The sequence below is a fragment of the Esox lucius genome, chromosome 21 (assembly GCF_011004845.1).
Source record: "Esox lucius isolate fEsoLuc1 chromosome 21, fEsoLuc1.pri, whole genome shotgun sequence".
In the NCBI taxonomy this organism is placed as follows: Eukaryota; Metazoa; Chordata; class Actinopteri; order Esociformes; family Esocidae; genus Esox; species Esox lucius.
Genome location: NC_047589.1, coordinates 1,468,129 through 1,494,066, shown reverse-complemented (window position 1 = coordinate 1,494,066; position 25,938 = coordinate 1,468,129).

The window sequence follows — 25,938 nt, the reverse complement described above, 5'->3', positions numbered from 1 at the left end:
GATCAATGAAATTGCCATCACAGGAGTCTGGCGACACTGTGGCCCTATCTGGGGGAGGCTCCGGACAGTGCCCAACAGGCAGGAAATCAATCCACCCACATTGCCAAGCATCAACCAAAGGGACACCCACCAACCACAACCACCCTGAATGAGGGCCGAGTATTACCAGCAGAGTACAGCCCAATTGCACAAGTGCGCAACAGAGAGTCAACAACAAGCCAGTGACTCCGCCCCTGAGAGGCATTGGAGGGAAGGCATCCCAAAGGCAATGAGAGCCCACCTGGCAAGACAGCAAGTGTGGACAGTATCAGGCCTTTCTGGTCACCTTCACGCCCCTGGGTCAGGCTACACCTAATCATAGACCATGCTGTAGAGATCAGTCTTTAGTAGACACTTGAATGTTTGCACTGAGTTTGCATTTCTAACCTTAATTAGCAAATCATTCCACAGTAGTGGAGCTCTATGAGAAAAGGCCCTGCCTCCGGCTGTCTTTTTAGAGATTCTAGGTAAAATGAAAAGGCCTGCATATTGCGATCGTAGGTTACGTGTACGTATGTATGGCTGGATCATTTCAGCGAGGTAAGTAGGAGCAAGTCCATGTATTGATTTATAGGTTAACAATAAAATCTTAAAATCAGCCCTAACCCTAACAGGCACCCAGTGTTAAGAGGCTAGAACATGAGTAATCTGTTCATCAAAGGAGAGGTCAGGGTCAAGGGTAACGCTGATGTTTCTTACAGTTTATTGGGATACGACCATGCAGCCGTTGAGATTCACAGTGAGATCTGCTAACAAAGCTCTTTGTTTCTTGGGTCCTAAAACAAGCATTTCTGTTTTTCTTGAGTTTAAAAGCAAGTCATTTTCTGTCATCCTGTCACAGTTTGTCTTCGTGGTGTGTGTGAAAAAAAAGGAGTCGAATGCAGGGGGGCAGTCAAAGTATATGTATTGCGTTCCTCTAACAAAAAAGGAGGTAGAACTCAAATAGCGCACAAGCGCATAACAATTGCGCACAGCAAATCTAGAACAAACTGAACATAGACTGAACAATACCACACAAAGACACCTGGAAACACAGGAATCAGCACCCTATAGTCAATGCATGGACGCAAACCCCTGTTATTCTTCCTCACGAAAAAGAAACTTGAGGAGGCAGGAAACGAACGGGGGAAAAAACACGGTGAGCAGAAGATAACAAAAATAGGATACTCTGGGATAGGATAGCTTGATTAATTAGGTAGAGAACACTGTAATAATTACGTGGCTGTACAATAATCCGGCAGGGACTGAAAGCAGAACCCTCCTATTTATAGGGAGAGTGGCAATCAGCCCCCCAGGTATGTAGACTGGTGCAGGTGCTCAGGATCAGGATCCTGACAGCCGCAGGGATTCGGCCACGTAGGTCTCCATCGCTGCCGTTTCTGCCTGCGACAGGGGATACACATGACAATAAGGCGGCACAGCGTCTCCCTTTAAATTTATAGCACAATCCCCGGGCAGTTGTGGTGGCAAAAGACTAGCCATGGCCTTAGAAAAGACCAGCGCTAAATCTGCATATTCCGGAGGAATGCGCACTGCGGAGACATTGTCTGCACTTTCCACTGAGGTCGCACCAACGGAAACACCTAGACACCTCTCCTGACACCCCTGAGACCACCCTGTCAATACTCTCTGCGACCAGGAAAAAGTTGGGTTGTGTCCCGACAACCACGGAAGACCCAGCACCACAGGGAAAGCAGGTGAGTGAATAATATGGAATTCAATCTGTTCAGTATGGGCGTGCTGTACAGTCAGTGAGGGGCACCGTGACGTTCTTAACGAGACCAGTACCAAGTGGTTCGCTGTCTAAGTCCGTAATGGACCTGGGTCTAGACAATGGCACCAGCGGAATGCGCAGTCTCTGTGCGTAACTGCTGTCCATAAAATTCCCAGCTGCGCCTGAGTCTACGAGCACCTTACACTGGGAGTTAGCAGGAAAATCAGGAAAGGCCACCAAAAGTGTCATGTGATTCGCAGAGAGCCCTGACAGTGTGTGTGGTCTACTCAAATGACTCAGTGTAGGGGTGTCAGGCTTCCTCCGCTCGACCATTTTTAGCTGGAAGCAGTAGGAGGCAGAGTGTCCCCTCCTCCCACAAAAGGAACACTCCCTAGACCACACCGTCTCCCTTCGTGTGGCGCCTCCCACTTTCATGGGTTCAGGTCTGACGACAGGGTGTGCCGGCGAAATAGAGCTCCAACTGGAGCAAAAACCCAGAGCACTGGGCTGCGTCCCCGCCGAAGGCTCAATTGTATGGTCCTCCTCAGCGACGGTGGAAACGATGGCAGGGGCACTTCAGCCGGATTGTGTGTCGGTGGTTGCTGCTCAGGTGGCAGCCTCGCCTCTAACCGCCGCATAGCCTGGACCATCTCTGTCACTGCCTCCCCCAGGGACGCGATCATGGTTCCATGTTGGTGGAGCAGGTCGCTCCCCGCTGACTCCATTCGTTTGGTGTGGTATTCTGTCACAGTTTGTCTTCGTGGTGTGTGTGAAAAAAAAGGAGTCGAATGCAGGGAGGCAGTCAAAGTTTATGTATTGCGTTCCTCTAACAAAAAAGGAGGTAGAACTCAAATAGCGCACAAGCGCATAACAATTGTGCACAGCAAATCCAGAACAAACTGAACATAGAACAATACCACACAAAGACACCCAGAAACACAGGAACTAATATAAGCAACCTAATGAGGGAATGGACACCAGGTGCGCGCCGAACACCACGTCGGGAGGGGTGGTGCGCGTCCTCAACGTGTGTCCTCGTGACACATCCACTTCCTAGTATCTGTAATGCCTGCCTCCAAAGTAGCTAATTTTGGGGCTTCTCCATGCTTCATTGAAATATATAACTGTGTCATCATCATAACAGTGAAAGTTGACATTGTGATTCCGGATTACATCACCCAGAGGCAGCATATATAGTGAGAACAATAATGGGCCCAGAACCGAGCCTTGAGGAACACCAAAACATACCTTTGACTTGTCAGAGGATATGCCATCCACACTAACAAACTGATATCTTTCAGATAAATAAGATTTAAACCAGACTAGAACATGTCCACGTAGCCCAATATGGGTTTCCAGTCTCTTTGAGAGAAGTGAGTGATCAATAGTGTCAAAAGCAGCACTAAGATCAAGAAGCAACAGGACAGATGCGGAACCTTTGTCTGAGGCCATTAGAAGGTCATTGGTTACCTTCACGAGTGCATTCTCAGTAGTATGATGGGCTCTAAAACCGGACTGCAGCATTTCATAAATGTTATTTGTCTTCAGGAAGGCATTCAGTTGTTGGGAAACACATTTTTCTAAGATATTTGAGAGGAACGGGAGGATTCGAGTTTGGCCTATAATTGTTTAATATTTCCAGATTAGATTTTTTTAGAAGAGGCGTAATTTCTGCTATTTTTAGTGAGTTTGGTACACATCCTGAGGAAAGGGAGCAATTTATTATGTTCAACATTGGCAGACCTAGCACAGGAAATAGCTCCTTGAGTAATTTTGTTAGAATCGGGTCTAGCTGACAATTTGTAGGTTTAGAACTCATTACAAATTTAGTGAATGTCTCAAACGATACAGAATCAGTTATTTGTTTTCTAATGGTGATGATATTTTCATGTATTCATTACAGCTAAAGTGAAAACCAACTTCACATGTTGAGCGTTGCTTTTTTGTTAACTTTGCAACTGTATCGAAGATTTTTTACTCTGTCGTTGAAAAGCGAACTTGTAAGAATATCAAGGAATCTATTTGTAGTCCGAGAATTTATAGTGCAGCTTTTGAAACTGTCTGCAGAGCAAGTGGATTTCTTGTTTTAACGGTAAATGTAATAAGACAGTGATCCGATAATCCAAAATCTTTGGGGGAAATTATTAGATCTACAATATCTATTTCTCATGACAGGACTAAATCTAAGGTGTGATTGTGGCCTGACCTGCACCCTATCTCATGTTAAGGCTATAGGTGTGAGACTCCTGTCAATGTTCCTAGATAAAAGAAGAGCACCATTTCAGCTAGGATGGAGTCCGTCGCTCCTCAGCAGATCAGGCCTGGCCCTATTTCTGGGAGAGTCCCAAAAAGAAAGCCAGTTATCTACAAACTCTACCTCCTGCAACGGGCACACGTCTTGGCGCACGTCACTTCCACATTTTGCATTTATTGCGGAGTGTAGACTGTTTACATATTCATGCCCAATGTTCTGTTGTCCACGTTATTTCAGCAAAAATTTTATGACTAAGGTAAAAGTTGCATTCTGCTATTTAAATAGCGTAATGGTTAGAGAGTCTCCCACACAGAAAACTGCCAGCGACAACAATATTCATCCCTATTAACCAGCTGAACAAGGGTTGCCTGGTTCCTTTTCTGGTTTCAAGGTCTTTCTGTTTTGTTTTGATTTCCTCTTCTTCAATTGGACATCTTGATTACTAGTGGCCCTGGGCATGTAGTGAGATGCTTCCTGTGCCCCGCTTGGCCCCCTGAAATGCTGATCGCGGCTTTAAGTTTCTCGTATTTTCATTGAAAATGTTTCTACATTTCAAGCCTCTTTTTTATTATTTACTTTCTTGTCCTACCAACCAGGCTAATCCCTTTGTCCCTAGACGTCAATACAGTGCGCATTCCAATTGGGCTAAGTGGGCTCTGTCTCGTCACATTTCTCCCTAGGGAGATATAAGTACCCTCTTTTGGCTGCAAAGACTATAGGAAGGCCAAGCCACCCCAGTGATAGCTTACTGGAAGGGGTATCTTTAAGATTCTCTACAGGGTGAACCTTCACTGAGCTCATGAAGAGTCTTCTCAAAAAGTCTGAGACTTTTCAAATAATAATTCTGTAAATAGAATGCTAATCAACTGACGTATAAATACAGTCAAGTCACAGAAAAGCAGGTGCACATGCAAAATACAAACATACCAAGATGCTGTAAATAAACCAGGGCATACTAATATTGAATAAATGTATGGTACAATAGGACAGTCCCCTCTTACGTGCATATGTGCACATTTTGATAACAAGTTCCACTGCTAAAGGCTGTAGTGGTGCATGCTTGTACTGTAGCTTTAAATTAAGTAAAGGTTTGTTAGGGCGTCGTGCCCAGTTGTAAACACCACTGATTTGGTACCCCAAGGTTGCGCACTTTAACCTTTCTCTCCCTTAGCAAGGCAGTTAACACAAATGGCTAACAAGTCAATGAGAATGTGTTCACAGTCAACTTATGCAGTAAACATAAGGGTACAATAATAAGATCAAACATTATTTCTTACACTGCAAAGAAGAAGAAAAAAATCCTAGTTCAAACAAATCAGAAGCCTGGCCTTGGTCAGTGCGAGTACAGTGAGTGTTGTGAGTTCTGACTGAGAACGCATGGCAAACTGCATTGCTGGGGAGCTTGAACAGAGCCACATGGGTGTAGAAGCAGTCCACTGCACCTGTTTTGAAGGGAAGCCGGCAGGTAAGTACTAGGGTGGAATGAATTGTTGAACCTGTCAAAATCTGACAACTTTTGCAATATTGGGTTGTGCATGTGGATTACAGCGTGTGTAATGCGCATTTGCATCCACACGTGGGGGTGAGTAATTGCGCAATTACGTACAGTGGATATAAAAAGTCTACACACCCCTGTTAAAATGCCAGGTTCTTGTGATGTAAAAGAATGAGAAAAAGATAAATCATGTCAGAACTTTTTTCACCTTTAATGGCACCTATAACATGAACAAATCAATTGAAATAAAAAACACAATAACCTGGTTGCTTAAGTGTGCACAGCCTTAAACAAATACTTTGTTGAAGCACCATTTGGTTCTATTACAGTACTCAGTCTTTTTGAATGGGAGTCTATCAGCATGGCACATCTTGACATGGCAATATTTGCCCACTCTTCTTTTCAGAAGTGCTCCAAATCTGTCAGATAGCGAGGACATCTCCTGTGCACAGCCCTCTTCAGATCACTCCACAGATGTTCAATTGGATTCAGGTCTGGTCTCTAGCTGGGCCATTCCAAAACGTTAATCTGCTTCTGGTGAAGCCATGCTTTTGTGCATTTGGATGTGTGCTTTGGGTCGTTGTCGTGTTGAACGGTGAACTTCATCTTCAGCTTTCTAACGGATGCCTGAAGGTTTTGTGCCAAAATTGCCTGGTATTTGGAACTATTCATGATTCCCTCCAACCCGGTTCCAGCTGAAGAAAAACAGCCCCAAAGCATGATGCTGCCACCACCATGCTTCACTGTGGGTATGGTGTTCTTTGGGGATGTGCAGTGTTGTTTTTGCGCCAAACATACCTTTTGGAATTATGGCCATAATGTTCAACCTTGGTTTCATCAGACCATAACACATTTTCCCATGTGCTTTTGGGGGGACTTGATGTTTGTTTTAGCAAACATCAGCCAAGCTTGGATGTTTTTCTTTGTAAGAAAAGGCTTCCGTCTTGCCACCCTACCCCATAGCCCATTCATCTGAAGAATACGGGAGATTTTTGTCACATGTAGCACACAGCCTGTACTTGCCAGAACTTCCTGCAGTTCCATTAATGTTGCTGTAGGCCTCTTGGAAGCCTCCTGACCAGTTTTCTTCTCGTCTTTTCATAAATTTTGGAGGGACGTCCAGTTCTTGGTAATGTCTCTGTTGTGCCATATTTTCTCCACTTGATGATGACTGTCTTCACTGTGTGCCATGGTATATCTAATGTTTTGGAAATTCTTTTGCACCCTTCTCCTGACTGAGATCTTTCTGACATGATTTATCTTTTACATCACAAAAACCTGCCATTTTAACAGGGGTGTGTAGACTTTTTATATCCACTGTAGATGTCTTTTGAGGACTGACATATGAATTGAGAAAATGGGGAGAACAAACCTAAACCCATGTCTGACAGGTTTCTCTAAAAGCACTATCCTTTCTGCTTCACTGAAACACACCTTTCCAACATCCCCTGGAGCCATACTCCTCCCAACTCCCTTATATATCTCACACATACTGAACCACACAAGCAGTTTCATGATAGCTTAGTGGTGGTAGTTAATAGTAATTGATCCCAGGTCGTTAATGAAAATAATGTTTTCTCAGTCATTCTTGCCTGGTAATATAAACAGGCCTGGTGCCACAGGGGTGGCAAAAGGGGGCATTGCCCCCTCAGATAGAAACTTGTGCCCCCCTTCCACGCAGCAGATGGTATATGAATTAGTCGTGGTCCGGATATCACAGTCACACATCAGGATCGGCTTTACATGCGTACGGTATATACCGCTTTTTAATTTTTCATCTGATGTTGGTGGACAGCTTGTGCAGTGATCAGATATGCCCCCTCATTTATAAAAAATCTCATCCTGCCGCCGGGGCTGCATATAGATAAATAAAATCTGTGTACCGTTTTGGTTCATTCAATTTAGACAAGCTATGGCTGTGCAGAGCCACAGTTCCCTCAAGTGTAAAACATATTTCTTTCCCAATGGTGGACACAGCCTGCAGTTGTTTGATACTCTGTGTGATTGACCTCTTTGTGTGGGTCCAACTCTGGGCCTCAATCTGTGCCTTTGCTGGTCTTGTGTACCAAACTCATTTGCTATTTGATAAAACTTTAAATTGTGTTCAATCACACAATTTACCAGCTCAAGTGGGGAAAAGCAATGAATGTGTTTTTCACTGTTGGAGGGTCCTTTTTTCAACCCACCAACCCTTTCCAATACCTGGACAACTCAAAAAGAGGACTGTGTATTGAAAGAAAGTGTCACGGCTTCGGGGTTTGAGGAGCAAGGAGGAGCAGGAGAAGGCGTGGTGGAAGGTTATTTAATAGAATCCAATCGAACATATACAGCTTCACAAAGCGTAGCACAGCTCTACAAACAGGTAGAGACAATCACACACAAAGACAGGGGGAGCAGAGGGAACATATATACCGGGGGAAACAGCGATGATGAGGAACAGGTGCACTAAACGAGACACAGGTGAAATGTATGATGAGACGGTGGTGTCAGAAGGCCGGTGACGTCGACCGCTGGGGCCCGCCCACTGCAGGGGGAGGTGAACCAGCAGAGGTCGCAGTTGTCACAGAAAGTTCACTAGATTAGCAAATTAAAAGCAGATCACACAAAAGTTTTTTTTTTTTACCTTAAAGTACGGACCTTTTACAAAAATTACAAGACCAAAAGTACCAATCCAGATATCCAAAATAATATCCAAAGTCTTCAATTAACTTTTGAATTGGACAATGGCTTTTACAACTCTCTATTTAAAATCAGTGTTGAAAGTAAGACCTATAGGGTCCATTTTGAGTTTTTATTCATGCAAATGTAATAACTTCTTGGTAGATGTAAGTCCTTCTCTGTCAAAGAAAATGGGAAAACCTGACAGAAATCCATTAGAATACATTGAAGAACATCTTTTGTTAATGTCTGATTGACCAGATTAAGTTAGTTTAGCAGACATTTTTATCCCGAGCAATTTAAATTAGTGAACATTTGAGTGACATTTTTAGACTGGGACCCATGATAATCTAACCCACAATAATGACATTGCAAGCAACACACTATTCTCACACTACGAAAAAGCAGCATATACAATGGGTATAGAAAAGAATCATCCCCCTTTAAAATAATCTAATTGTGTTGCTTTGCAGCCTGAAATGAACAGACAAAAACTATTTTTGTTTTACTCCACTGTATTTACAACTTATAACATCCAATTGAAAGATATAATACCAACTTGTAAGAAAATAAAAATTACAAATTAAAAAACAGGATCACTGAGTTGGAAAAAGAATCACCCCCCATCCTAAAAATGACTTGTAAACCCAACCAGGTGTAGTTAATCACCTTCTCAATAGCACACAAAACCAATTGATTTTCAACTGTAATCAGCTGTGGTCATTTTGATTAGCTCAGCATGAAACAAGCTTTTCCTGAAGCATTTCAGTCCTTGGTAGTACAACTGAAGAAAACAATCAACTATGGGTGGCAAGGCTTTGTCAAAAGATCTCCGGGATAAAACTGTGGACAGGCAAACATCAAAGGCTTTATCAGTGCTTAGAAGCACAGTGAAGTCTATTATTAAGAAGTGGAAGGTACGTCGCTCCAAACTGGATGAAAGAGCCAGGAGGAAACTGGTCAGAGAGGCTACCAACAGGCCTACAGCAACTCTGAAGCAGTTGCAGGAATTCATGACAAAGAGTGTTCATTGTGTGCATGTGACAACAATATGTCAAATTCTCCACAAATGTGGCTTGTATGGGAGGGTTGCAAGAAAAAAGCCACTCCTCAAGAAAGGCCACATGCAGTTACGACTGAGCTTTGCCAAAACGCACCTTGAAGATTCTAAGGCGTTATGGTCAGATGAAACTAAAATTGAATTATTTGACCTCAACGCCAAACAATATGTCTGGCGAAAATCCAATACAGCTCACCATCCAAATAACACCATTCCTACAGTAAAGCATGGAGGTGGTAATATCATGTTGTTGGGTTGTTTCTCTGCAGCAGGGACTGGAGATAAAATGGATAGAAGATAAAATGGGGCAAAATACTGTCAAATTCTTGAGGAAAATCTGCTGTTTTCTGCCAGAAAGTTGTCAATGGGAAGAAGATTTACCTTCCAACATGACAATGACCCAAAGCACACAGCAAAACTGACCACACAGTGGTTGAAGGAGAAAAGGGTGAATGTCCTTGCATGGCCTAGTCAGAGTCCGGACTTAAACACCATTGAAAATCTGTGGAATGACTTGAAGACAGCAGTCCACAAACGGTCACCATCCAATTTAACTGAACTTGAGCAGTTCTGCAAAGAGGAGTGGTCAAATATTGCAACGTCTAGATGTGCAAAGTTAGTACAGACATATCCCAAAAGACTAAAGGCTGTAATTAAAGCAAAAGGTGGTTCAAGCAAATACTGACACAAGGGGGTGATCCTTTTTCCAACTCAGTGATTGTTTTTTTTTATTATTTTGATTTTTTCTGACAAGTTGGTGTTATCTTTCACTTGGATGTTATAAGTTGCACTGAGTAAATACAGCTGAATGAAAAAATCTTCATTTCAGGCTGCAAAACAAAAAAATTGGATTATTTTAAAGGGGGGTGATTCTTTTCTATACCCACTGTATACAAAACTTTAAGTACATAGCAGTGCACTATGATCTGGAGCAGCACACTATGATAATTGTACTTGGTAAGACAAAATATCTAGTTGACTGGAAAAATTCAAAGTCTTAAAACGTAAAACTGAGTAAGGATTTATGTATATCAAGCTATTCTGTCTAATTTTAAGTATACTTTTTAAAGTGAATATGACCACATTGAACTTCAGATGCAGCTCATGATTTTATTCCCCCAATGCATTAGATATTAATCTCTAAATCTTAAAATATGAAATTGTTAAATTCCAAACATAATACCATAGTATCTAGCATTTACATTAATGTCAAAGAATAGCCTATATATTGTTAAAACATTAACAACTTATAGAAACTCAACATCTCTTGACATCTCCGATGCCCTTCCAAAATCTGGTAAATTCTTACCCAAACAAAACATCTCAATATCTGGTAGTCCATTCTCGGGACAGATGAATCCAAATTTGATTTTCTGGTCACAATCAAAACCCCACACTTCCTAATACCAGAAAAACCAAAACAGTAAAGCATTGTGGTGGAAAATGTCAAGATCTGGGGCTGCTTTACCTCCTCTGGACATGGTCGACTGCACATCATTAAGGGAACCATGAATTTTAAGGTATAGCAGGACATTCTTGAACAGAACAGTGTGTGAGAACCTTGACCAGGTTTGCACACACTGCAGCAGGGATTTTGGCCCACTCCTCCATACAGACCTTCTCCAGATCCTTCAGGTTTCAGTGCTGTCGCTGGGCAATACAGACTTTCAGCTCCCTCCAAAGATGTTCTATTGGGTTCAGGTCTGGAGACTGGCTAGGCCACTCCAGGACCTTGAGATGCTTCTTACAGAGCCACTCCTTAGTTGCCCATGCTGGAAGACCCAGCCACGACTCATCTTCAATGCTCTTACTGAGGGAAGGAGGTTGTTGGCCAAGATCTCGCGATACATGGCCCCATCCATCCTCCCCTCAATACGGTGCAGTCGTCCTGTCCCCTTTGCAGAAAAGAATCCCCAAAGAATGATGTTTCCACCTCCATGCTTCACGGTTCGGATGGTGTTCTTGCAGTACTCATTCTTCTTCTTCCTCCAAACACAGCAAGTGGAGTTTAGACCAAAAAGCTCTATTTATGTCTCATCAGACCACATGACCTTCTCCCATTCTTCCTCTGGATCATCCAGATGGTCATTGGCAAACTTCAGACGGGCCTGGACATGCTGGCTTGAGCAGGGGGACCTTCCATGTGCTGCAGGATTTTAATCCATGATGGCGTAGTGTGTTACTAACGGTTTTCTTTGAGTGGTCCCAGCTCTCTTCAGGTCATTGACCAGGTCCTGCTTTGTAGTTCTGGGCTGATCCCTCACCTTCCTCATGATCATTGATGCCCCACGAGGTGAGATCTTGCATGGAGTCCCAGACCGAGGGAGATTGACCGTCATCTTGAACTTCTTCCATTTTCTAATAATTGCGCCAACAGTTATTGCCTTCTTACCAAGCTGCTTGCCTAGTCTACAATTTTATCCCTCTGGTCTTGGCCATTGTGGAGAGGTTGGACAGGTGTCTTTTATACAGGTAACAAGTTCAAACAGGTGCAGTTAATACAGGTAATGAGTGGAGAACAGGAGGGCTTATTAATTATTTAAAAATCATACAATGAGATTTTCTGGATTTTTGTTTAAGATTCCGTCTCTCACAGTTGAAGATTACCTACGATAAAAATTACAGACCTCTACATGCTTTGTAAGTAGGAAAACCTGCCAAATCGGCAGTGTATCAAATACTTGTTCTCCCCACTGTATAACAGGTGGGTTATGTTTGATGATTAACAAATGGCCCGTAGGGTTCCAGAATGTTAAATTCCCAGGCAATAAATAAGTGTTCTGTCAACGGTAAGATGTTTGGTGTTTAACAAATGGTGTTCAGCAATTCTATAAACCCCCTGGGATTTTATCTACTGACAAGTGGTGCAACAGATGGCCTACAACCGGTGGTTGTTAACCTTTCATGTTTTATGGGAGGATTGGCGTGGTCTGTGTATTTAAACCACGCAGACATCTGTGATGGTCATTCAGTCTTGCCTGAGCAAACTTACCTACACAATACAAAACATGGAGGATTGTGCTGCCATCAATGTTTTGGGTGAAACACCGTTGAAAGCTAACATCTTTTTTTTTATCATAGAATTTTTATTGTTGCAAACTGCATTTTACATTTTATACCACCCCACCGCCATAATCAACCCTACTCAGCCCCAACAAAGGAAACCCCAATCTGGTAAACAGTGCATATGAAGATCCAAACACAAAAAAAAAATATATACATAATTGCATATTTGCATACCGGTACAATAATGCATATCTACATACAAGCAAGGATACATGTAAAATTGAGATGGTATTAACACAAAAAAAAGAAAAAAATTATATAAACTACTCAATCCACATCTAGGGTTGGTAAATCATTAAAGAATGTAATAAATTGTTGAAATTTTTTGGCAAAAAATTCTCCCCTACCTATATTGTACTTAATTTTTTTAAGTTTTAAAAAAAGGCCAAATCTTTAAGCCAGACAGAAATAGAAGGAGGCTGTGAGGAGGTCCAAGATAGCAGTATTCTGCGCCTAGCGACGAGAGATGCAAAAGCTACGGCATCAGCCTGTCTACGGCTCAAAGGCTGACACTGAGATGGAACACCAAAGATTGCAGTCAAAGGGCAAACTGCTAATTTGACCCCTAGGACATCAGACACTGTCTAATACTCCACTCCAGTAGTCATCTTCAAACTCTAAGTAAAGTTCCTCTTCCCAAGCCTTAATAGTTTTGATATTATGAGCATTATCCTTTGACGAGATAATTGCGTATATCTTTGAGATAGTCCCCCCCATAAGAGAATTCAGTTTAAAAGCCTCTTCCCATGTAGACTTTGTAGGCAAAGGGGGAAACTCAGAGAACAGAGAGGAGGCACAGTGCCTAATTTGAAAATAACGAAATAGGTGAGAAGGAAGCAGATTAAATGATGAAGATAATTCAGAAAAACTTGCAAACACATCATTAATAAAAGGATCTTCAAAGCATTTCAGACCTTTCTCTTCCCAAAGAGAATATACAGAATCTGAAACAGAAGGAAGAAAGAGATGATTATTTTGTATCGGAGCCATGGTTGATTCCGAAGTAAATTTAAAATGACGGCAAAATTGAAAAAATATTTTGAGAGAAGAGCATACTATTGGGTTTTTCAAATAATGTGAAAGGGACATAGGGAGAGAAGAGAATACCATAGCAGGGAGAGATGTTGAAGTACAAGACTTAGCTTCTAATTGGCACCATGGTAAAGAGGGGTTCTGCACCCAAAACACTAATTTCTGAATATTTGCTGCCCAGTAATAATACATAAAATTAAGAGACTCTAGGGGTTTTTCCTTCCCATATAAAAGAGGAGATTAGGTTGTCCATATTCTTGAAGAAGGATTTGGGTAGAAACAGAGGGATAGGCTGAAAAAGGTAAAGACATTTTGGCAGAATGTTCATTTTAACAGCATTTATCCTACCTAGTGGAGATAATGGGAGAGTTGCCCATCTTAAAAATGTGGACTTCATGTATGAGACTAAAGGTGCAAAATTTGCTGCCTTTAAGGCAGAATAAGAAAGGGTGACATTAACACCAAGATACTTGAATTTAGAACTCACCAGGTGGAAGGGTACATCATTCTGTTTTAGTTTTTGGCCAGATTGATTTATAGGTAGACATTCAATCTTCTGTAAGTTCAGTTTATACCCAGAAAATTTCCCAAAGTCATCTAATAGATGTATTATCCCAGGGATAGATACAGTTGGATTGGTAACATAGAGTAACAAGTCGTCAGCATATAAATCTAATTTATATTCAATTTCCTTTTGGATAATACCCTGAAATATCGGAAGTGTTCTAAGCATTATTGATAGGGGTTCCATGGCTATGGCAAAAAGTAATGGAGATAGTGGACATCCCTGGCGCGTACCACAAGATAAAGTAAAATACTCAGACTTAGCATTATTAATATAAACTGAAGCTTGAGGGCCAGCATATAATAAGCGTATCCATGGAATCAATCGATCCCCATAACCGAACTCCTCTAATGTCCTAAACAGATATGCCCATTCTATCCTATCTAATGCCTTTTCGGCATCTAACGAGATAATCACCTCAGCAGAGCTATTGTTTTGTCCGGAGTATAGAATATTAAACAGAGTACGAATATTAGAAAACGAATATCGTCCTTTTATAAATTCGGTTAGTTCCTCTGAGATGATACTAGGTAGTATTGCCTCCAAAGGAGAAGCTAAAAGTTTGGCTAAAATCTTAACATCCACATTAAGTAGGCTAATAGGCCTGTACGAGTTACATAATGTCGGGTCCTTCCCATCTTTAAGCAAAATAGTTATAGATGCTTGTCTCATTGATGGGGGCAACATACCCAGCTCCAAGGACTCCTCAAATACAGATAAAAGAAGTGGAGCCAATTTAACTTGAAATTTCTTATAAAATTCAGAAGGCAGCCCGTCTAGACCTGGGGATTTCTTCGATTGCAATGCATTTATTGACTTAATAATCTCCTCCAAGGAAATGGGTCTATCAATTTCAGATGCTGAGAGAGCCTCAACCTTAGGGAAGTTAACAAGCCCAACATTTTTTTCAATTTCTTCTTAGTAGTAGTCTGAAGCTACAGTTTTGTACAGGGAGGAGTAAACATTTTTAAAGGTCAAATTGATCTCCTCAGGATATGAGGTCAGGAGTCGACCGACCTTATCCCCATATTCATAGTAGTTACCACGCGTGTGTAATAAAAGTCTCTCTGCCTCACCTGTGGATAATAGATTACATTCTGCCTGTAAATTAAGCCTTTGTTTATGCAGATCAGGAGTCGGGTTGTGAGCATATTGGTCATCTAAGGCTTGAATATTGTCAGATTACTTTTTCATCCTATTCCTCCGTTCTTTATTAACATAAGCAGAGTAAGAGATTATCTGCCCTCTTAAAAAAGCCTTCAAAGTTTCCCAGAGTAAATAATAAGAGATCAAATCGGTCTGATTAGTAAGGAGAAAATCATCTATTGAATTAGAAATATATTCACAAAATGCTGGATAGGATAGGAGTAAAGAATATAACCTCCAGGGTGGCCGAGAAGTGCGATATGAAAATAAAAGAATATCGAGACTAAGAGGGGCATGGTTTGAAATAACAATGAGCAGATATTCAGAGTTTACAGCCTGAGGGATTAGTGAATTATTGATAAAAAAATAATCTATACGAGAAAAAGATTGATGGACATAGGAATAGAAGGAGTATTTTCTTGCTGTGGGATTAATGTGTCTCCATGGGTCAATGTAACCATTCTGAACCATAAACTCAGAAAATATCTTTGACATAGCAGAGGGAGCTTTCATAGCAATACTTGATTTATCCAAATTTGGATCAATAACACAGTTTAGATCTCCCCCAAATATCAAAAGATGTGTGTTCAGAGCTGGGATTTTAGAAAGCAAGTTCTGAGAGAGTATTGTCAAAATTTGGGGCATATACATTTAACAAAACCACTGGCGTTTGTGAAATTTTCCCTTTCACAATTACATATCGACCATTCATATCGGAAATGACATTGTCAATAGAGAAAGGCACAGTCTTGTTAATCAAAATAGCAACTCCTCTTGACCTAAAATCAAGGTTGGAATGAAACGCATGTGATATCCAGGAGTTTGGAGCCGTGGTTGGGTTACAATATTAAAAGGACAGGTGTCCGTCAAAAAGCAAGAGGAATAAACACAGTCCCGCGGAACAAATCATTGTTAACTACATAGACCATGATCCTTTGCGCTGCGTCGTCACAACAACCATTGTTAAGCCAATAGGATTGCACGCTGCACGCTGTCCACACAAGCTCACAGCAAGCCAGCATGTCCGACAGAGATACTTGTAAGGATGCAAACAACAACCCCGAAGTTGAGATTGTGCCAGCCCCTGCAGCTTTTAAATCAGATGTCTGGAAACATTTTGGTTTCGCCGTGTCAAAAAACGCAAAAGGAGAGAAGGTGGTGGACAGACAATGGACTATGTGCAAGCACTGCCACAGTAAACTGCGATACAACACGGGAAACACAAGCAACATGCGAAGTCATCTGACAACCCATCATCCCGAAAAGTTTGCAGATTCTCTCACAAAGAAAGTAATCTCCGGTCAAAAAACCCTGAAGGAGGCATTTTCAACAACTATGCCACACAACAGCGCAAGGGCTCAAGAAATCACAAGGTACATCGCGGAATACATAGCGTGTGATTTACGTCCCTTTTCTGCAGTAGATGGCAAAGGATTTAAAAGGTTAGTGGTCAAGCTTGAGCCGAAGTATCAAATGCCGTTGCGGGCTCATTTTAGTCAAACTGTGTTCCCTGCTCTTTACCGTGAGTCAAAAGAACGCGTCATGTTGAACCTTAAACAGTCTGAGTGCATTGCTATTACCACTGATGGCTGGACTTCCAGAGCGACTCACAGTTATATCACTATTACGGCACATGTTTTGACAAGTGAATGGGAAATGCAGAGTTACATTTTACAAACTAGACAGCTTAGCGAATCACACACTGGCAAGTCCTTAAATCTGCAGTCAAAGAGTGGGGGCTGGACAAGATTGGAACAAGGATCGCTGTTGTTACTGACAACGCAAGCAACATGCGAGTAGCAGTAAAGGAAGCCGAACTGTCCCCTCACATACGGTGCTTTGCGCACACACTAAACCTGGCCTCCCAAGCAGGTTTAAAGGTCAACACAGTGAGCCGCCTCCTCGGTAGAGTCAGACGTGTAGCAAGTTTTTTTCACCGCAGTTCTACGGCCACAGCCGTGCTGACCACCAAACAAAAACTACTCAATCTCCCTGTACATAAACTCATTATTGATGTAGTGTAAGATGGAATAGCTCTCTGGACATGGTGGAGCGCTACTTTGAACAACAACAAGCTGTTGCTGCAGCCCTACTGAGTGATGAACTGAGACACAAGTCACGTGAAATTGACACTTTGGACACCTCTGACATTGCAAATGCAGAGGATCTTGTGAAGATTCTTTTACCAATAAAAAAGGCCACAACTGTTCTCTGTGATGAGTCGCAACCAACAGTATCTCTTATTTCACCACTAAAACAAATTATTCAAGACAGCATGGCCACAGATAATCACAACTCAAATGCCATTGCTCAGATGAAGGCAGCCATTCTGAAGGATCTTACTGACAGATACCAAGGAGAGGATGAAAAGTTCATGCAGGAGAGCAGTGCTTTGGATCCACGCTTTCGGACCTTGCAACATCTAGGCAGTGGAGAGAGAGAAGACATCTTTGAAAGAATAAAGTTCAAAGCATCACAGATGCAACAACAGGTAAAAAATGTTAACGCTGTGCCATAGAGAACATTTAGAGAAATACAATAAAATCTAAAAAAATGCTAATGTCTTTTTATCATTTATGAACCAGGACCAAGATGTGCTGCCCAGGAGCCCACATCCAGCAGATCTGGATGACAGCAGCGCGAGCTTTGTGCCTCCTCTTAAGAAGCATGCTCTTGAGGACCTCCTTGGGTCTTCTTTTAGCAGTAATCAAGTCACAGGTGGAATTCAGGCAGAAATCGACTCTTACTGCAAAGAAGCATTAGTTTCTCTGTCTGATTGCCCTCTTAAGTGGTGGAGAGACAACGCAGGGCGGTATCCTATTCTGTCTTCATTAGCAAAGACCTACCTGTGTATACCCGCTACCTCGGTGTCCAACAGCAGGGGATATTGTGAATGCCCAGAGGTCTCTTCTTCTCCCTTGCAATGTAGATATTTTGATCTTTCTAAAGAAAAACTTGAACATTAGCTAAAGGATAGGTCAGTGTTTTTCAGAAGGCTTTTTTCCAGACTGTTTAAGGATTCTTTTTTTTTAACTGTTTTTTTTTCTTCTCCCTTGCAATGTAGATATTTTGATCTTTCTGATGAAAAATGTGAACATAAGCTAAATGATAGGTCAGTTTTTTTTAAAAGGCTTTTTGACTGACTATTTTATTTAAGTTGAAGTTATGTTCCTAAATACCAGTTTTAAAAGGCTGTATTTGCCTTGCACATTTAAACCTGACTTAACTTGATCTTTGTTTGCACTTAAAGGGAATTCCCTATTGTTTACAATTGTTCTAGTTGCTTCTTAACTTGAACATTGCACAGAAGAATCAGTTATGCAACCAAATATTATTATACAGAATATTGATGTTCCTGACTACAACTTGCACTTTAAAAGCACTATGTGATCAGCGTATTATGTTGTCATGATCCATAAATACAACAATAAATTGCCTGTTGACTGGCAAAAGCAGAATAAATGTCAATATTTTTTTTGCTATTATCATCACAAACATTATCGTGAGCTATTTAACAATACCGTGAGCTTTTCCACAATATCGCAATAAACATCGTACCGTGAGGTCAATATCGAAATTGTATCGTACCGTGAGATTTTGATATCGTTACATCCCTATCCCGAACATCTATGGAGTAACGTTAACATAGAACATGAAAGCACATATTAGCCTTAATTCACTCGGATAACAGTTAGCATTGTATCAAGAGGGCAATTGCGTACACAATGGTGACCTCTGCGTTTTTATCTTTACAAGATACCTAGGATGTTGAGTACCGTTCATTAAACCATCGCTGTGCTTCTTTGGGGCAATCAAATGGAAGCTTCTCATCACCGAGGTCGATCATCAGACGAGCAGGGAATTTAAGAGAGAACCGCACGCTCTTCTCACGCAGGCCGTTTTTCACTGCTGTAAATGCCGCCCTCCTCTTAGTGACGCTAGAGTTGAAATCAGGAAAAATGAAGACCTTACGGCCCTGATGGAAGAGCTGGTTCCAATTCCCACATCGAGCAGCTTTTTCGTTGTCGCTAAAATAGTGAAACCGCACGATCATTACTCTAGACCTTTGATTTTCCCGGTCAGACGAAGGCGCAGGGCCAATACGGTGCACTCTGTCCAGCAGAGGAGGATTTGGAAGGTTTCTGACCCGAGCACATCCTGGAAAAACTTTGACATAAAGGTAACCGGGTCGCGTCCTTCTGCACGCTCCGGGATGCTGATGACACGGAGATTGCAACGCCGAGAGCGTGACTCCAAGTCCTCCACTTTATCGGTGAGTTGTTTGTTAGCCGAATTCAACTATAGCACCGCCTGCTCCAGTGCTACAATGCGGTCGCTGTAACTGTTCAGGTGCTTATCAAGCTCGTCAATGTGTCGTCCCTGTGATTCAATGCTCGATTTGAAACTTTCAAAAGACTCAACAATTGGAGCAAGAGCGGAGTTAATGGCTGCTTTCACCTGATCTGCGATGGTAGATGATAGCTCGGAAATCAGTGTGGCACGGAGATTCTCAAGGTCCGTCTGCAGCGTGTCGCCATGACTCTCTGTCACAGTCGCTGATGATTTAAGTTTACGTTGCCTTTCAGAAGCCATAACTCTTTTCGAGCAACAATCCGAGAGTATGTGATTTCGAAAACAAAACCACTAAACGTGCTAAAAGCCTTAGATGGCCTGAAAAAAGAAAAATGCTTGGGAGCTCACTTCACGTGCATCTTCTCACTCACATACTCACTCCAAAAGCTAACATCTTAAACGCAGCTCAGTGATTTGGTAAGAAATTACAAATGGACCGCAGAGATGCAATCAACATGCCAGCCCTGAAGAAACCGATGCAGAGTTTAACCCGAATCCAACAACTACACCAGGATATGTTGGCACAGGAATGGGAATTGGATGATGGTCGGATCGGTGGATACATCTTCAACCCAGAGCTACCGGAGGTTGCATTTTATGAATTACCCAAAGGCTGTGTGTTTAAGGCTGGTGCGATTGATCAGATGGTTTTTAATGCCAGTTTATGGGACACCTTTCGAAAAGTGTTTTATTTGAGGCCAAAACAAGGCCCACATAATACAATAGAAGTTGTAGAGGGGCTGAAAGAGTATAACTCTGTTAGATTGGAACTATTTTTGGAAAATGTCAGTGGGTTTGATTGTGACTGCGATTGCGGACTGTTCAACTGACGTAAGACCCTGAAGCCCCGCCTTCCGTTAACACCATCCTCAACACAGCCTAAAAACAGACAGACTACCAAGCAGACAGAAGAATTTATGAAACATGTAAGATTAAAACCAAGGTGATTGAAGAACCCAAGGCTGAGGACTGGCTGTGTGACGCCTGGGATGACAACGCTGAAGCCTTCTACGGAACCCCTGACCCAGACAGCTCGATTCCACCGGCATACCCAGCAAGAAACTACCACTGGATTGACCGGATTGGTGATCAGCTAGGTCCTCTTAATTTGTCATACCTTTCAAACGCTAACAAGAGTTATCACAAAATGGACAAACACCTTGCACCAAAAGTTTTAAAGATCATCAAAGCAGCATTGGGCATGATTCTGGAGCCGAACATCACGCAGAGACTGAGTGGGAACCGGGATGAATATATGGACAAATTAAATGAGGATGTTGTATGCGATGCAGTGGCGTCATTGTGCGACAAAAGCAAAGAGTATGTTGTCTAAGGACGAGTAACTTCAGTTCTCTTGTTAACATGTATATAAAAAAACCTGATGAGAAATCTGAATGTTTGTGAAACTTTTCTGAATATCTTGGGGGTGTAATTTCGAAAACTCAAATAAATTATGTTAAACATGCATTAATTCTCATTATTGCTCTAATGCTCTACGATGTCTGAACAGGTTATGATAAGTATTTACTACGACCCGGCAAACCCTGGTGCTTATGTGGGTAGAGATGATTTGAAAAGAGCGTACTTGGCGAGATCCTCAAAAATGGCCAGGCCGATGACTGGCTGCGCGCCCAGGATATATACATGCTACACAGGCCTGTAGCTATACATTTTCAAATAAATAGAGTTATTGTTCATGATATAAATTCACAATTTCAGCTGGATTTTGTTGACATAAGTGCTTACAGTGTGGAAAACGATAACATTAAAATTATGTTAACAAGCATGGATGTATTGTCTATCCAAGCAATACGAGTTTGAGCTATACCACAAAATTTGACAAAGGTATAGATTTGAAAGTTGATTGGGAAGTATCTTTGATAGAATTCCAATACCCGCATACGTGGAAGACTTTACATGGGGTAAAAACGCATTTGAACTACATGACTTGAATAACAACAAAACTTGGAAATATGAACTCAACACTGGTTATTACAGCAGCATATTAAAACTAGTGGCAGAGCTCAACAGTTATATAAAACCACATGGTGTATGGGCGGGGTATGATGAATTTAAAAATAGAATGTTTCTAAAAGGTGAGACGCATTTTAGTTTGAAATTTAGTACAAAACTGGAACAGATATTGGGCTTAAAACCAGGTGAGCGGTGGTACGCCCCATGGTACGGAACATTCCCCACAGATATTCTGGCAAGGTTTAACACCCTATATATCTACACAGATATAATTGATTATCAACGTGTTGGTGACAGTCATGTCCCACTGTTGCGAACTGTACATATTACAGGGAAAAAGAACAAAGTTGTCACAGTGACGTACAAGCCACACTACGTACCTCTTAGTAAGAGTCAGTTTGATGGGGTCTGTATTGAGGTAAAATATGATCAAAACCAGCTGGTTTCATTCGTAGTGGGGAAGGTGATTGCAAAATTCAACTTCAGACCCGTCAAAAAATCTTTTAGATTTTAAGATGCAGCCTCAGAAACTCTACGATGATCCTCAACGGTATGTTGAATACTACACAACACAGGCCGGTAACGGTTTACCAGGGTATCATGGTTGTGCTGCATGTATGGGGCTGGTCTAGGGGGTCTTTTCCGAGGGCTTTTCCAGATGGCAATACCTTTGTTGAAATGAGGGTTCTCAATAGCAAAACCACATCTGAAGAATGCGGCTCTAAAAATAGTTGGCGATGTTGTCAACAGTGTTATGTCACGACAAACAAAATAGCAGGACGGTTCAAGATTGATGGTTATGACTCGAGGTGTTAGAAAGAGACCACCTGGTAGGAGGAGCCTACCAAAGAGTAAAAAACGCAAGAATGAGACAAAAACACGAGCCACTATTAAAAGAAGACATACAGCTCGGAGGACACTCAAAGGGAACACTGCAAAGCTGATTAAGAATATATTTTAGAAAGATGGCACTCCTATACCGTATGTCTGGTGAATGTATGAAAACAGAGTTGGATTTATTCACAGTTCCCTTCACACAGACATCTATTGAGAAAAATACCAACCCTATCAGCAATATCAGACGCAGCCCCTCTGGAGTTCTTTATTGCCGGGAATGGCAAAGACTACGTTGATCTAAACAATACTTTGTGGTACCTACATGTAAAAGTCACTAAACCGGATGGAACTAATATTGATGCCGGAGCAAGTGTTGGGGTTATCAACTATTCGATAGACACCCTTTTTTCACAAGTGGATGTCTCCTTGAGTGATCGTTTAATTAGTCAGAGTAGCAACACATACCCCTACAGAGCCGTTATAGAGAGCATTCTGAATTATGGATGTGATACATTAAAGACAGTTTTCAGGTGGTTTATTTTACAAGGACCCTGCAGGCGAGAACGATGGACTCACAAAAAGGGCTGCCTATTATAGTACAATATTTGAAATGATTGGCCCTGTTCACAGCGATATCTTCTTTCAAGAGAAACTCATGATAAACGGCGTTGACATAAAGGTTAGGATGGTCCGCGGTAAAGATGAGTTCTGCCTTATGGGGGCCGGGGATGTGCGTTATTGTTTGCATATATTATCTGCGTCACTATTTGTCAAGAAAGTGTCTGTTTCGACAGCCGTGATCTCAACCAACACCAAGTACCCAATTGAAAGAGTGTGTATGAAGACATTTAGTTTACTGGCTTGGGGTCGCGTTTGCAACCAGGAAAACCTATTTTTAGGACCTCTGCCAAAATGTATTGTCAACGGATTGGTGGACAATGACAGTTTTACAGGAAGTTACACAAAAAATGCATTTAATTTCAAACATTATACTTTGGAGTTTATGGCTATGTATGTAGATGGTCAGCAATTTCCTAGCAAACCATTCCAACCAAATTACACAGCAGGGTCAGCAGTGCGTGAGTTTTACCAATTGGCCTTAGCTTCAAGAAAACACCTAAAGGACCAAGCCTTGGCTATTGACATGTCGGACGTCTTACACGGCTATGCCCTTATTGCATTCAACTGTGGACCAGACGAGGAATGTGGTCAGCGCCTATCCTTGATCAAGTCAGGGAATGTACGACTTGAGACAACCACTACCCCACACAATTACGATAGCCCCCGCTGATGTCATCAATTAAGTTTGAACCTTTTAGCGGGTTGTGAGTGAACCAGGAGTGAACTAAGCTATGGCCGCTGCCTTCACACCTCCTAACGATCCGGTTTCCGATCTCCTTCATGTGCCTTTTTCAAGGCGACCGTTTGGAGAAGTCACATGAAGGAGAGGAAGACCTACACCTAAGCTGGATGGGATGACCAAGGCTGGCAAAGGTTTTGTGCGGCATTTCACTGAGGGTAACTACGACCGCTATGACTGGCTAACAGCTAGCACAGAGCGTAACAGGCTATTTTGCTGGCCGTGTTTGCTTCTTAATACCAGTGAGGGAACATGGAACACCACAGGTTTTAACAGCCTTAATAGCTTCACCAAGGAAGCTATCAAACATCCAGCATCCAAGCGACACCTCACAATGGTGGTACATTGGAAGACCAGAGTCCAGGGTGGATTTGCAACTGGATGAGCAGCGGAGACGAGAGACAAGCCTGCACAATGAGAGAGTGAGAAAAAACCGGGACATACTGAAGCGACTCATGATTGTGTCATCTTTTTGGGACAGCAAGAATTGTCTTTCAGGGGACCTGAGGGGAAAGAGTCTCTGAATCGAGGTAATTATTTGGAGCTATTATCTTTGCTATCAGAATATGATGCTAACTTGCGACACCACCTTGCCACGGCCACCGTTTTTACAGGAACATCTGGGAAAATTCTAAATGATCTCATAAATGCTGTTGCTGAGGTGCTAAATGATGCCCTCAAAAAAGAAATCAACAACACCAAGTTTGTCTCAGTTATGGTGGATGAGAACACAGATTTCAGCAACACTGCACAGCTGTCATTTGCACTTCGGTACGTTACTGACACCGGAGTAAAAGAGAGCTTTTTAAAGTTTGAGGATGTCACAGAAAGAAAACGAGCTCATGATATAGCAGCTTCAGTACTTGAAGTGTTGGCAGCTACGATTGCAAAACAAAGTGGCACAGTGTTATGACGGAGCCGCTGTAATGGCATCGGGACTTAATGGTGTACAGGCGCGCGTAAAAGAAGAAATCCCTCAGGCTCTGTTTGTGCACTGTTATGCACACATTAAAACTTGTGATGTCTCAAGGAGCATCAAAAATAAAGGACTGCAAGATTTCTTTTGTGAATCTGGGAGGATTGTCAGCATTTTTTACACATTCTCCCAAGCGAACAAAACTGTTGGATGAGTTTTGCGAGAGGCGGCTGCCGCGGGTCTCTCAGGTGAGATGGAACTTCAACTCCAGGTTGGTGGGTGCGGTCCACAACAAAAGAGCTGAGCTGGTCGAGCTTTTACAGCACATCCTCGATCACGCAGAGGATTTTGACCGTGAAACGGTACATTGTGCATCAGGACACTTGTCACAGTTGAAAAGCTTTGAGTTCTGTTTTTTTCTCTTTGCTTTCATCTGCATTTTTGACTTCGCTGATGAGACGTGCAGTTCAGTCTGGTCAGAATTGGGGATTTTTGCCAGAGTCTTGAAGGTGAGCGTGGAAAATTTGATGCCATCTATGAGAGGACCGGGGAGGCCGCGGGACAGCCGAGCGCAGCTAGAGGCCGAACAGAACCGCAAGCGCACTACAGACCGCTACACACAGCACTAATCGACAGCATCATCACGCAAATCAGAAATCGATTTGAGGATCACAAGCGACTACTGTTTGTTGCATTGCTGGAAGCACAGCTGTTTACCATGTTCAAGCATACATTTCCCCCGAAACAGAGCTGAGGAGCCAGGATGAGAGCTACAGTGCACAGTTTGACCTGGGCAGACTCAGAGCAGAGCTCAAAGTGATGTACAGCATGAAAAACGTTCAGGGAAAGCGTCCAAGTGACCTACTGACATTTCTGAGGAGCATGGGGCTTGCAGTCAGCATGTCACAGCTTTATGCCCTCACATGCTTGGTCGTGAAAATACCAGTGTCCACCGCATCAGTTGAGCGATCTTTCTCAGCTCTCAAGCGTATCAAAACATATTCACAGAATGCAACCGGACAAACACGACTCTCTGCACTGGCATCTATTGTCATAGAGAAGGAACAGCTCATTCATCTTAAGCAGAACGCGCAACTGCATGAGGAGGTCATTGAACGTTTCATCAGAAAGGATCGGAGGAGGGATTTCATTTACAAGTAGGCCTAATGGGTGAGAGTTACTTCTTACTGTTTATGGGTGATAAAGTTATTGCAGTATTTTATTTATATACATTTGTATAGCTGTTGTTTGGGTATAGATTGTGATGCTGTGTTGATGTGCCTAAATCTGGTTAATGCACAGTGGTGTGCGTGTGTGTTGTGGTTGTTCATTCTTGTGGGGGTGGGGTCTTTTAGCTTTCTCATGTAAATCCATATCAGGCTTCAACAGTATATTTCAAATCGATGAGTCCAAATAATTTTCAACAGCTTGTCTCACATTGTTGCTAGTCGTTTTGGATTCTTGCAGTT